We start from the raw sequence: 13,556 nt of genomic DNA on the forward strand, positions 1-13,556 counted from the left end.
TTTTGATGAAGGTGAAAGAGGAGAGGTGAAAGCTGACTTAAAACTCAACATTTAAAAAAACGAATATCATGACATCCGGTCCCATCAATTCCTGGCAAATAGACTGGAAAACAATGGAAACAGTGACAGAGTTTATTTTCTTGGGCTCTAAAATCACTGCAGATGGTGACTGTAGCTGTGAAATTAACACACGCTTGCTCCTTGGAAGAAAGCCATGATAAACCTAGACAGTGTGTTAAAAAGCAGAGAAATCACTTTGCCAACAGTGGTCCATATAGTTAGAGCTGCGGTTTTTACAGTAGTCATGTACGGATTAAGCGTTGGACCATAAAGAAAGCTGAGCACCAAAGAATGGATGCCTTCAAACTGTGGTGTTGGAGAAGACTCTTGAGAGTCCCTTGGACTGCAAGATCAAACCAGTCAATCCTAAAGGAAATCAGTCCTGAATATTCATTGGAAGGACTGATGCTAAAGCTGAAGCTCCAATAGTTTGGCCAGCTGATGTGAAGAGCTGACTCACTGGAAAACACTCTCTTGGTGGGAAAAATTGAGGGCAGAGGAAAGGGTGGTAACAGAGGATGAAATGGTTGCGTGGCATCACTGACTCAATGGACATGAGTTTGAGCAAACTCCGGGAGATAGTGATGAACAGAGAAGCCTGGCGTGCTGCAGTATATGGGTGGCAAATTGTCAGACACAGTTTAGTGATTGAACAACAATAATACATTCCTATATGTTTTTTGTTGATTATTTAATCATTTTATGCATCTGATGATTTCAGTATTTGCCCAACTTAAGAATACAGATATGCTTCTGTTAGAGGTAGAGATAACATCATATGAAATACTGAATATGTATTAAAAAGTATTGCTTGCATTATAAAAAAAACTATAAGTAAAAATAACTTTTTTTCCCAATTTGATTGACAACATATAAAAGACTAATAAACCTGGACCCAGACTTACTGTTTTCCATTAGTAATAACTTAAGCAAGTATCCCATTGCCTGCTGAAGATTTAAGAATTTTCTAAATGGATACTCATTAATGAAAGATTTTTTTTTCTTTTATTATATTATCCTAGAAAGACAGAACTTATTTTACGTAGCAGAATTGCATTTTTAAATGAATCATGGCCTCCATTCATGAAAAGCTTTGACGATGTACTCCTGGCATAGTGGAGATAGAAGTCAAGATAGAGATTACAGGTCTTCCCTATAAAATTAACTTTTAGCTTTAAACTATTTATACACTTAGCGATCCGTGGAGCTTCACGAGTTTGTGTGTCTTCCTTGGTGCTTTCGGTGCTCTGGATCTAGGCCATTCTAGTAGGTGTGTAGTCTTATCCCAGTGTTATTTTAATTTTTTCTTCTCCATTTTTAAAATCAGGTTGGTTGGTTTCTTATTGTTGAGTTTTAAAAGTTTTTGGTATATTTTGGATAACTGTCAGATATCTTTTGCAAATACTTTCTCCCAGTCTGTGACTTGCCTTCTCATGCTTTTGATAGTGTCTTCTATAGAGCAGAAGTTTTTCATTATTTATTTCCTGGATCATGCATTTGATGTTATATCTATACGTTTGCCACCAAATTCAAGGTCACCTAGATTTTCTAATATGTTATCTCCTAGGAGATTTTAGTTTTGCATTTATGTCTATGATCCATTTTGAGTTAATTTTTGTGAAAGTATAAGATCTGTGTTTAGATTCCTACTCTTTATATTTTTTCTTTTAATTTTTGCATGTGGAAGTTTAGTTGTTCTGTCACCAACAGTTGGCACGGACTTTTTTCTCCATTGTATTGCCTTTGTTTCTTTATCAAAGACCAGTTCACTATATTCGTCTGTGTCTATTTTTCACTTGTCTTTTCTGTTTCATTGATCTATTTGTATATTCTTTTGCCAATACCACACTGTCATTGTTAATGTGACTTTATAATAAGTCTTGAAGTTAGGTAACATCAATGCTTCAAAAAGTATTTTAAAATGAAAGTCTGAGCTGCTAAAAAAAAAAAAAGGTAGAGAAATCCTCAGAAGTGAGAAATGATGACAAAACACAAATATAAGAATGAATGAGTCTAGAGGTCTGCTGCACAACATAATAAACTATAGTAAAAATATTACACTGAATACTGAAAACTTTCTAAAGAAGTAAATTTCTCAGGTGCTCCCACTACACACATACAAAATAGTAACTATATGAGGATACAATAGTTATCTTGGTTTTGTACACATTTGTCTCTATAAATGTATACCAAATCAACAGATTGTATACTTTATATATCCATGTGAGGACATGTGCTAAGTCACTTCAGTCATGTCTGACTCTTTGTGACCCCGCGGAATGTAGCCGATTAGGCTCCTCTCTGTCCATGGGATTCTCCAGGCAAGAATAAATGAGTGGGTTGCAGTGCCCTTCTTCAGGGGATCGAACTTGTAGCTCTTATGTCTCCTGCATTGGCAAGAGGGTTCTTTACCACTAACACCACATGGGAAGCCCCTTAAATATATATATACATACAATTTTTATTACAATGAAATTAAAATTAAATCTTAAAAATTTAGAAAAAATACAAAAAGAAAATTTGTAAGTGTAGCAAGTGACTGCGTAGGAGTTATCTCTCATGGTAAAGGGGGAAAGAGTGCTTTAGTAACTGGCTGAAGCAGTCAAAAATCTGAGTTGGACCGGTTAAACTCACACCTCTAAAAATTTCCCATTAATTTGGATCTAAAGAACACAAACTAATTATAACAAAAATCATCAAACACCTTGGAAATAGTGAGAATCAGAAAAAACAAACCATAGAATCAGTCCATTGCATCATGAAGGTAGTAGGTTATCAGATATAGGATAAAAAAAAAATCTTTAATTTGATAAAATACACAAAATATTATGTGTCCATATATATAAAATAGTTCAGAAAAGGCATTAAAGCAATAAGAGGTGAGTAAAAATAGTAAGCTCTGAAAACCTGGTAGCAATTCTAGAAATGAAATATGATTGATAAAATCATAACTATAATTGACATTACAAACTTCACAGATGGAGTAAACATAAAGTTAGATTGACTGAAAAAAAGTTAGTGAACCTGGTTTACTGTCATTAAGCATTATTTATAAAATTAGCTATTAAATTTCAAAGACAACACACACTATTTTTGATTGTTACCTAGTGTTATAAATCTGAGATTTACTCAGAATTCACATGATCCAACGTACTGGCATTTTCTGTAGAGACTTAAGAAATTCTTTTGTGTTCTGGCTCTATAACTCAAAATAATATATTAGTGGGCATTCTTAACCCCTATGAAAATGGAAAGCACTCAACTGTGGTCTCAAACAACTCTAAACCCATCAGTTGCCTTAGCAATATAGTGGATAGGGCACAAGAATCAACTTGGCAGAAGGGTCTTGATTGTCATTAACTAGCTGTTGCATCCTCAGAAAATCACTTTTCTGAATTTCAGTTTTCTTCCTTAAAAAATGATGTGTGTTTCCTTTTTGTTATGAAATAAATGCATTTTCATTTGTGAATTTATCTCTGAATGTAGTTAGAGTAAAATCATAAAGACTAATTCCCTATCCTTAGGCTAGTAAAAAATACGATAAACAGTTCTAGTAAGTATCTATACTAAGAAATAGATATCTAAGATCTATTCTTAATATTATGCAGTAGCTGCCTAAGGAGAAAAGAGGACAGAATGTAATTTGTTGGGCAACCAGAGTACTCCCTAAGGACTTCCTGTATCTCATTGTGTCTTCACAACATCCTGGGAAGAAAACTATAATTATCTACCCCCCTCACTTTTCCTGGAGAATAAAACTAAAGTTTTGAGCTTATGTAAGAGTCATATAAATTTAAACCTACATTTGGCTGACTCCAAAGCCCTCAGTGTTTCCACTTCATCAAGAAGCCATATTTTCCCATGAAATTTCCCTTAATGTCAGATTTCTGAATATGGAAATAAGTGACATTTAAAATGGTCTTAATATACCAGCTGTAATAAATAACACAGAATTTCTTTTTCTCTTGTGGATAGCTTTTGGAAAATAAGGAATAATTTTGAAATAAAATTTTCCATATTTTGTCTCTGAGGAATTTGTCAATTTCTTCTAAACCTATTCAAATGTTAAATTATGGGGATAAAAAAGAACAATGGACATTCTAGCCATAGGAAATGAGTTGGCCAAAAAACACAGTAATCTATAATGCTCTACTTTTCCTATCATAAATGCTTTATGAAGAATAGTTTTTTCACACACTTGAAGAATAAATAAATTTGTGACTATCTAAAGCATAGTTTTCGTCTACGCTCTCTGAAAAACTAATTTTTAGCTTCATGTGTTTCTGTGCTACAAAAGAATTATAAAACAACATATTTTGACCTAAAGATGCTAGAACTTATTGATGCCTCCTTTTTTGTCTTCTCCTTTTAAATTTATATGTGAATAGTTTAGCTTAGTGTTTGAATTTGTTTTTCAATTAATAAAACCATTTTGTAAAGAGAAAACTTTTACAAGTTGAACACTCAAAATCATAGTAACAGGACATAATATTTGGTTAGACTGACCATATCTCTAGGGCGGCTTTAGTCTGAATTCTAGTAGAAGGAAAGGAGAAGTAAACCATTGGTTTCACATTTAAAACTGACCAGGTGGTACTGTTGTGAGACAGTTCTCCACTTCTGAACATCCCTGAAGTGTGGCACTAACTAACTAGCCTTTTGTTCCTGACTATTTGAAGCTGAAGTTCCAATACTTTGGTCACCTGATGTGAAGAGCCAACTTATTGAAAAAGACTCGGAGCTGGAAAAGATTGAGGGCAAGAGCAGAACAGGGTGGCAGAGGATGATATGGTTAGATAGCATCACTGACTCAAAGGGCATGAATTTGGGAGATAGTGGAGGGCAGAGAAGCCTGGCTTGCTGCAGTCTGTGAGATCACAGACTCAGACATGACTTAGCGACAGAACAACCACAACAATATTTTTTCAAAAACATTTGTATACCCAACAGGCTTAGAAGATAGTGACAGTGTCTCCTTTGAAACAAAGGGTAGGTTTTCTGGGTGTCCGGTATAAGATAATGTCTTCTCATCAGTACAAAAGGAAAGTTAATTTGCAAATCATTTTAAAGTATTTGAACTTCCTAAACTTTCTCAGTTGTGACCTAAACCTAAACTGAGTTTCTCAGTTGTGATCTAAACCTACCTTGAGCTCAGTATCCACCTGGACTCCTTCACTTTAGTCCCATGGAAATTTAGGGGCAAAGGGAACCAACACAAATAGTCTAGTGCTCAGGCTGCTTGTTGTGAATAATAAAGTCCTTTGTCCCTGACCTAGGAATCTTTTATCTTCTGCCAGCATTCACATAATGATGTCAGGCTAACTTTCTACTTGAAAGTAGGATCAAACCTCAAACTCTCAGAGTTTCTGACATAGAGAAATTTTAAGTTAACAACCTAAAAGGAATTACCAATAATGGGTATATATAACTATATAATGAATCATTGCTGCTTTATGAAATGTCGCTTAAGCTTGTGTGTACTTTTATCCTATTCTTTTGATTGACTCTTTTAGTGGGAATGCAGTTAGTAATCACAAGTGTACAATTATTGCTTTTTAGCTTTTCAGGAATTTTAAGGAATACTTAACTTACAATATTCCAGAACTAATAATGTGTCAAGTTTGCCTGGCTGTGGCTATGATTTTAAGACAACTGTTATGTGAATTAGCACAAACAAACCTTATGCCAAGAAACATTTTCTAAAGCAGAGAGAGAAACCAAAAAAGTCTTGAAATCATGGAGACCTTGGCTCAAATATCAAAATTGCCATTTCAAAGGCCTGTGTCCACAGAAACAAGAAATGGTAGTAATCATTTTTATTTACAATAATCAAAGGATTTCATAATTTAGCTTCACAGATTGGCAAGAAATACCTCATTCCCATTTTATAACTGATAAAACTGAGATTTTAAAGAGGTAACGACCAAATTTTCTCCTTTTTAATTCAATTCTTGCCTTACCACACTAAGCTATACTAAATTTGTATCATTCAGAAATGATAGGCAATGTTTTAGCAATGTATTTTCCAACATAGTAAAATACATTGAAAGCCAACTCTGGTTACTATTTCTTTTCCATATATTGAAAATCTTTCAGTTGTATAAGATCCCTTGACTTTAGGAAAATGCTTATAGTGAGTACCTAGAAGGAAAAGAAAAGGTAAAATTGGTGAAACAAAGTACAGAAATACTTCTGGGCAAAAAAAGAGCTATTGAGTTTTATATTTTTATAAGAAAATTTCAAATGAAAGATCCATGTTGCAAGAAGAAAAAATTCATAAATATGAAGTATGTTGGTAAAATCAAACATAAATTGACAGTATGAATAGCACAACAACATCTTTAAAATTAAATTATGTCACAAGTAAAATAGAGAAATATTAATATATAATTTAGAATTGAGCTGAGGTAAGTTAAAATGTCCTATGATTTTTATATTCCTAGGAAGACAAAAAGATGATGTTAACTTCATATGTTAAGATTTCCAGAGTAAAAACTAAGAGGAATATATACAGATAATATTATTTCCATATTAGTAAAAATAAGAAAATAGAAATAAAAGAGGGACTTAATCCAAAATGAAACAAAGAAAGTAAAGAAAACAAATACAGGGTATTCAGGCTAATAGAAAGCAGAAGATAAAATACTTCTTCAAATATATCAGTAATTACATTACACATAAATATTTAAATAACTCAGTTAGCATATAACAATTGTTTCTAAATTAAAACAAAACAAGATCCAAGAGCCAAACTTAAATTACAAAAGTGCAATATGAGTGAAAGTGAAAGGATATCACGAAAAAAATGTAACCAAAAGAAAGCTGGTGTTGTCATAGTAACATAAGACAAAATAGACTTTTGGGCAAAAACAAACAAACAAAAACCCCCTAAATTTGCTAAATATTTGCTGTGCTCAGGTGCTCAGTTGTGTCCCACTCTTAAACATCATTAAACATTAGTGTTGTTTCAAAATGATAAAAAGCTCATTTGATCAAGAAGATAAAATACTTTTAGTTTTAAGAGTATAATATAACCTCAAAAATAATATACGGTGTCTTCTCAGACCACAATGGAACTATATTAGAAATCAATGCTGGAAAGATAACTGGAAAGTCCCCAAATACATGGAGATTAAACAACACTGCTAATCATACATAGGTCAAATAAATAATCTCAAGAGAAATTCAAAAATATTTTGAGCTAAATGAAACTCTGAACTAAATGAAAATAGAATGAAAACTTATCAAATTTGTAAAATGCAGGAAAAGCAGTACTTATAGGGAAATTCACAGTAATGAATGCATTTATTAGGAAGCATGCTAAGTCACTTCAGTCGTGTTTGACTCTTTGCAACGCTATGGACTGTAGCCTTCCAGGCTCCTCTGTCCATGGGATTCTCCAAGCAAGAATACTGGAGTGGGTTGCCGTGCCCTTCTCCAGGTATTAGGAAAGAAGAAAAATCTAAAATCGGTAATCTAAGTTTCTACTTTAGGAAATGAGAAAAAAATGAGAAAATTAAATTCAAAGTAAACAGAAGAAAAGAAATAGTAAAAATTAGAGAAGAAATTAAAGAAGTTGAAAACAAGGAATTAATGGAGAATAGCACTGAAACCAAAAGCTAGTTCTTTGAAAAAGTCAATAAAATCAATAATAGCTAGGAAATTTAAGAAAACAAAGAACACAAATTACCAATGTCAGAAATAAAAGAGTGGACATCACTACAAATCCCATGGACATTAAAAGAATAATAAAAATATGCCATGAACAACTCTATTCCACAAATTCGATAACCTGGAAGGAATGGACCCATTTCTGAAAGACACAAATTACCACAGCTCACATAAGAATAAATAAACAGTCTGAACAGGCCTATTTCTATCTGAAAAAATTAATCAATACAGACTGGATCATCATCTATACAGAAAATCTAAAATAACTAACAACCTTCTGAAGCTAAAGTGATTACAGCAAGGTTGCAGGATCTAAAGTAAGATATAGAAGTCAATCACCTTCCCATACACCAGCAATAAATAAGTAGAATTGAAGTTGAAAACCAATACTACTTACATTGATATCCTCAAAATTAAAGGTTTTAGGGATAAATTTAACAAGATATATACAAGATCTAGATGAGTAAAAACTATAGAACTCTTATGAAATAAAGAACTAAATAAATGGATAAATATTCCATATTCAGGGATTTGAAGATTCAACACTGGCAAGATTTCAGTTTTTCCTCACTTGATCTATAGATTCAACAAAATCTCAGCAAGTGATTTTGTGGATGTTGGCAAACTGAGTCTAATGCTTACATGGAGAGGCAAAAGATGTAGAATAGACAACACGATACTGAAGGAGAGGAAGAAAGCTGACTGACACTACTTCTAGAGTTGCTGTGATCTATAAACAAAGACAGTGTGGCGTTGGCAAAAGAATAGACAAAGAGATCAATGAAACAGAGTAAACAGTCTGGAAATAGACCCACAAAAATACGGTCAACTGATTTTGACAAAGGAGAAAAGGCAATACAATGGAGCAAAGATAGGTTTTTCCACAAATGGTGATAGAACAAGTGGACATCCACACACACAAAAATAAATCTAGACACATATACTATACCATTCACAAACATTAACTCAAAATGGATTACAAACCTACATGTAGAATGCAAAACTCTTAAAACTCCTAGATGATAACACAGACGAAAACCTATATGACCTAGGATATGGCTAAGACTTTTTAGATCCAACATTAGAGGCAGGATGTATGAAAGAAATAACTGATAAGTTGGAATTCAATAAAATTAAAAGTTTCTGTTCTGCTAAAGATAATGTCAACAGAAAATAGACTGGGAGATAATATTTGTAAAACACTTATCTGACAAAGGACTGCTATCCAAAACATACAGAGGACTCTTAAACCTCAATAGGAAGAAAATAACCTGATTAAAAAATGAGCCAAAGACCTTAACACATACATATTTCACCAAAGAAAATATACAGATGGAAAATAAGCATATCAAAAGATGCTTCACATCCTATGTCATCAAGGAAATGCAAATTATAACCACAGTGAAGTCCCACTACACACCTATCAGAATGCCCGAGGTCCAGAACTGTCAATGCGCGAGGCTGATGAGGATGCAAGATGACAAAACTCTCATTGTGGGAATGCAAAGTGGTATAGTCACTCTGCAAGAGAGTTCAGTTTCTTACAAAATGAAATAGAGTCTTACCAAATAATCCAATCATATGCTTTGGTATTTACCCAAATGCGTTGCAAATTCATGTCCACACAAAAATGTACACAAGAAGTTTATAGCAGCATTATTTATAAATGCAAAATTTTGAAAGCAACCAAGATATTCTTCAGTAGGTGAATGGATAAATTGTGGCACATCCAGACAACAGAATATTATTTGGTGAAAACAAATGGAAAAATAACAAAAAAAGAGATCAGCTACCAAGCCATAAAAAAGGTATGAAGGAATTTTCAATGCATGTTACTAAGTGAAAGCAGCTAATCTGATCAGATTACCTACTACATGATTCCAGCTATGTGACTTTTTGGAAAAGACAAAATTATTGATACAGTTAAAAAAAAAATTAGTGTTTGCTAGGGCTTAAAGCAAAGGGAGGGATGAAGATGTGGAGAACAAAGGATTTTTAGAGCAGTGAAACTATTCTGTATAATATCACAATGATGTTTATGTGCCATTAAACATTTTCCCAAACCTATATAATGTACAGCACCAAGAATGAACCCTGGCTAACTATGGACTTTGGGTGATGATGTGTCAATGTGGCCACTGATTATTATAAACAGACCACTTTGGTGGAGGACAGTCATAGTGGGGGAGGCCGTGCGTGTGTGAGGTGTATGGGAATCTTCTGTACTTTCTGCTCAATTTTGCCATAAGCCTAAACTACTTTAAAATATTTATTTATAATACTTAAAACATTGTTTTAAAATTAGCATCTTAGTTGCCTGTGTGTTCAGTCATGTCCGACTCTTTGCAACCGTACGGCCCACCAGACTTCTCTGTTCGTGGAATTTTCCAGGCAAGAATAATGGAAGGGGTTGCCAATGCCTACTCCAGGTGATCTTCCCAACCCAGGGATCATATCCATGTCTCCTGCATCTCCTGCATTGGCAGGTAGATTATTTACCACTGAGCCACCTGGGAGTCCCATCTTAGGTGAGCTGTTTATAAAGGTTTTAGTTCACCACACTGCCTGAAATAGGAATCTCTTAACAATTACCATGGAAGCAGAAGCTCAACAGCCCAAGACTAATAGATGATAAACTGTAGTGATAAAGTACATTTCTGATACAGCTGGAGGGATATTTGGAGGTAGAGATAAGATTTTAGCAGTAGAAACAGTTATAGTCTCCTACCGAGGACTTAACATGCCCAGCAGAGGTCACACACTTCCAGTACATTATCTCACACTGGGGCCTCCCTGGTGGCTCAGATGGTAAAGAATCTGCCTGCAACACGGGAGACCCAGGTTCGATTCCTGGGTGGGGAAAATCCCCTGAGGAAGGGAATGGCAACCCGCTTCAGTATTCTTGCCTAGAGAATTCCATGGACAGAGGAGTCTGGCAGGCTACAGTCCATGGGGTTGCAAAGAGTTGGACACAACTGAGCGACTAACACCATAACACACACATATCTCACATTACCCCAGAAGTCTACAGCATTATTGCCATCTTAAAGGTAAGAATGTTTCAGTCCAGAGAGGTTACATATAACAATACACAGTAAATGGTACAGCTAGGAAATTTAAATTAATCTGAAGCTCCTACCAGAATATTTTTTAACTTATACAATCATAAAGTTTTTACATCCCCACCAGGGAAAGAAAGTCCAGGTCTCAATTTTATCTACCTTCATATGTAGAATGTGGGAGTCAGGAAGTACTTTAAATTTCTATCAAAAACTAATTTTTTATACAGTCACTATACATATATTTTTTCCCTACATTTCATGGTGTCTTTCTGAAGCTAGATAGTGTTGGGTGCACATACTTCTACATTTCTTAATTTGATATCATAACCCATATACTTTTGTTGCTCTGCTTTTCAATATGTCTCTTAATTATTCAATTACTTGATATTTTGACTTTACTCATCTGTTTTCCCCTACATCAGTTACACTTGCCCTTCCATTTTTTTCTCAGTGCTCATATTATGGCAAGAATACAGACCACATTTTCGACAACAGTGAAAGAAGATGAAAACCAGTCTATAAAGGCACCTCTTGGAGGGATCATGCCACTCATTGAGTAATGGCAGGGCTGGTGAGAGAGTGCTGATACTCAATGTCTTCTCTATATGGAATCTAGCCATTTGCTCTTCCATCTGTAGGCTCCATGCTTGTCATTTTGGACATGAACTACTTCACTAAACAGAAAGCTTACCCTGGCTGAGGGAATGTCTTTGAAATAGTTATGTTTATCTTTTACTTGAATTTTTCTAATTTTAGCTTGATATTTCAAACCCACAAATTTTGTGCCTGTACTTGCTTGGGATTTGAGATTTTCCACCTTGTTCTGTCTTTACGACTTAAAGCATCAGTTCAGGATGAGGTTTGCAGAAATGGAAAGGTAATGTTGCCTTGCTGAGCCTTATTTCTTCACCTGTAAAATGAAGGGATCACAACAATTCTTTTGCCTTACTCTCTGAGTTAAATCACATTTTAAAAAATTGTTGTACACTAGTGGTAATAGAAAAACCTTTTTAAGCTTTATGACATGCGTGTTCGTCAATCAGAGGGACCTGGCTTTGAACTGGGACAGAATTCTGGAGGGCCTTGACTGTTTAGGGATTCTTTAGTTACTGAATATCAGCAACTTGGAAGGGGATTTCCAGGGGAGTAGCTAAAGCTGCCACAGTGCCTGGTATGGCAGTAGTGAAAAAACACTCCAGGAGTAGCTATTTAAGATAAGGATGTATTTCAGCACTTAAACTAGCTGTTCCAGTCATTTTGAATATGCCAGTCTTGTATCAGCTCTATTTAAGTGCTTTCCGAAGTTTAGAGCATTATGCTATTTCATAGCATCTATGATGCTTTGATCTCGATCTTGCTGGAAAATGACCATTGGAGGTTTTCACATACTAGGTCGACTACCACCTGAGTGGGGGCTCTGTGTGCTAAGTTGCTTCAGTCTTGTCAGACTGTGCGACTCTGTGGACTCTAGCCTCCCAGATTCCTCTGAATGTGGCATTCTCCCGGCAAGAACACTGGAGTGGGTTGCCATGTGTCCTTCTCCTGGGGATCTTCCTGACCCAGGGATCGGACTTGGGTCTTTCACATTTCCTTCACTGGCAGGTGGGTTACTTACCACCAGAGCCACCTGGGAAGGCTATCTTCTAAGCTTCTATCTATTACCAAAAGCATTCTGAGTTCAGAGAGGATAAAATGTAAAAAAAAAATGCATATCTTGGCATCAATAAAATAAGGTGAACAAGTTATTACTATTTTTATTAGCTCACTGTGTTCTACAATATGAAATGCAATTATCCCTAATGGTAAATCTTGGATCATTAAACTAGCCTACCCAGAAGAAGAATACCACATGATATTTGATTGTTACTCTAATATAAATTTGATATATTTTGCACAGATTGCCTCATTGTTTTTTTTATTGAGTGCTGACTATCTCCAGGTATTATTCTAATTGGTGGGGATCTAGTCGTGAACTGATAGAATACTGAATTTCAGCAGCATACAGAATAAAGACATTTTAGTTATAGCTATGAAACATACACCTCTGCATATGATAAGTACTAAAGGCAAGTAAGTCTGTCCTGGGTTCAGTGAGAATATATAAGATGGGAATTATTCTTTGTTAAAGTCTAATCAGACTACTATTAGGTACAGTATTTTCATGTTGTGCTTTGAGGAGGCCTAGGAGTCTTTGCAAATGCATCTCAATGGCTGCTATCAGAAGTAGCCAAGAGATCAGACCCACTTCCTAAACCAGAGCAGATGTACTCAGCTATTTTACACACTATATTGCATTTGGGGTAATATTTCACTTGAAGAAAGAGGTTTTCTGCTAAAACAAAGTTTGAAAACCACTGATCTGGTGGACAAAGCATGAATTTCAGCATGAAAATGTTTAAATTAAATTTCCAACTCTACTGCCCATTTATAATTTGACTTCAAATAACCCAAACCACGTCTAAACACACGACTGACAAACAAATGATTCCAAGTGATTCTGATCCTAGCTTTCAGTTAAACTGTGAAGAAAGCTATGCAAATCATTCTAGCTGGGCTGCTGTGCCTGGAACAGCCTTCATCGCATGCTGTGATTACAGGAATTTTGGAACTCTCCTGTATCTATTATGTGTCAGAATATTCTTGGTCTTCCTTCTTTGTAAGGTATATAAAAAAAGCATATCACCATAATAATAAGGATGGCAAATGTGCTAGGAGTTTTGACATGCCCTTCACATTACATTAATTTTTATTTAATTCTTATAA

The 13,556-nt window shown here is 34.9% G+C and overlaps 1 long non-coding RNA gene across 1 annotated transcript in view; it reads right to left on the minus strand.

The window, feature by feature from the left end:
- The window catches only part of LOC129655744 (uncharacterized), a 32,122-nt gene extending 22,863 nt beyond the window's left edge, over positions 1–9,259 (minus strand). Inside the window, exon 1 of the long non-coding RNA XR_008716106.1 lies at positions 9,152–9,259. This is a non-coding gene — a long non-coding RNA (uncharacterized LOC129655744). The remainder of the gene's footprint in view (positions 1–9,151) is intronic.
- Positions 9,260–13,556: the final 4,297 nt, after the last annotated feature.

Source organism: Bubalus kerabau, chromosome 1, assembly GCF_029407905.1.
Source record: "Bubalus kerabau isolate K-KA32 ecotype Philippines breed swamp buffalo chromosome 1, PCC_UOA_SB_1v2, whole genome shotgun sequence".
Classification (NCBI taxonomy): Eukaryota; Metazoa; Chordata; class Mammalia; order Artiodactyla; family Bovidae; genus Bubalus; species Bubalus kerabau.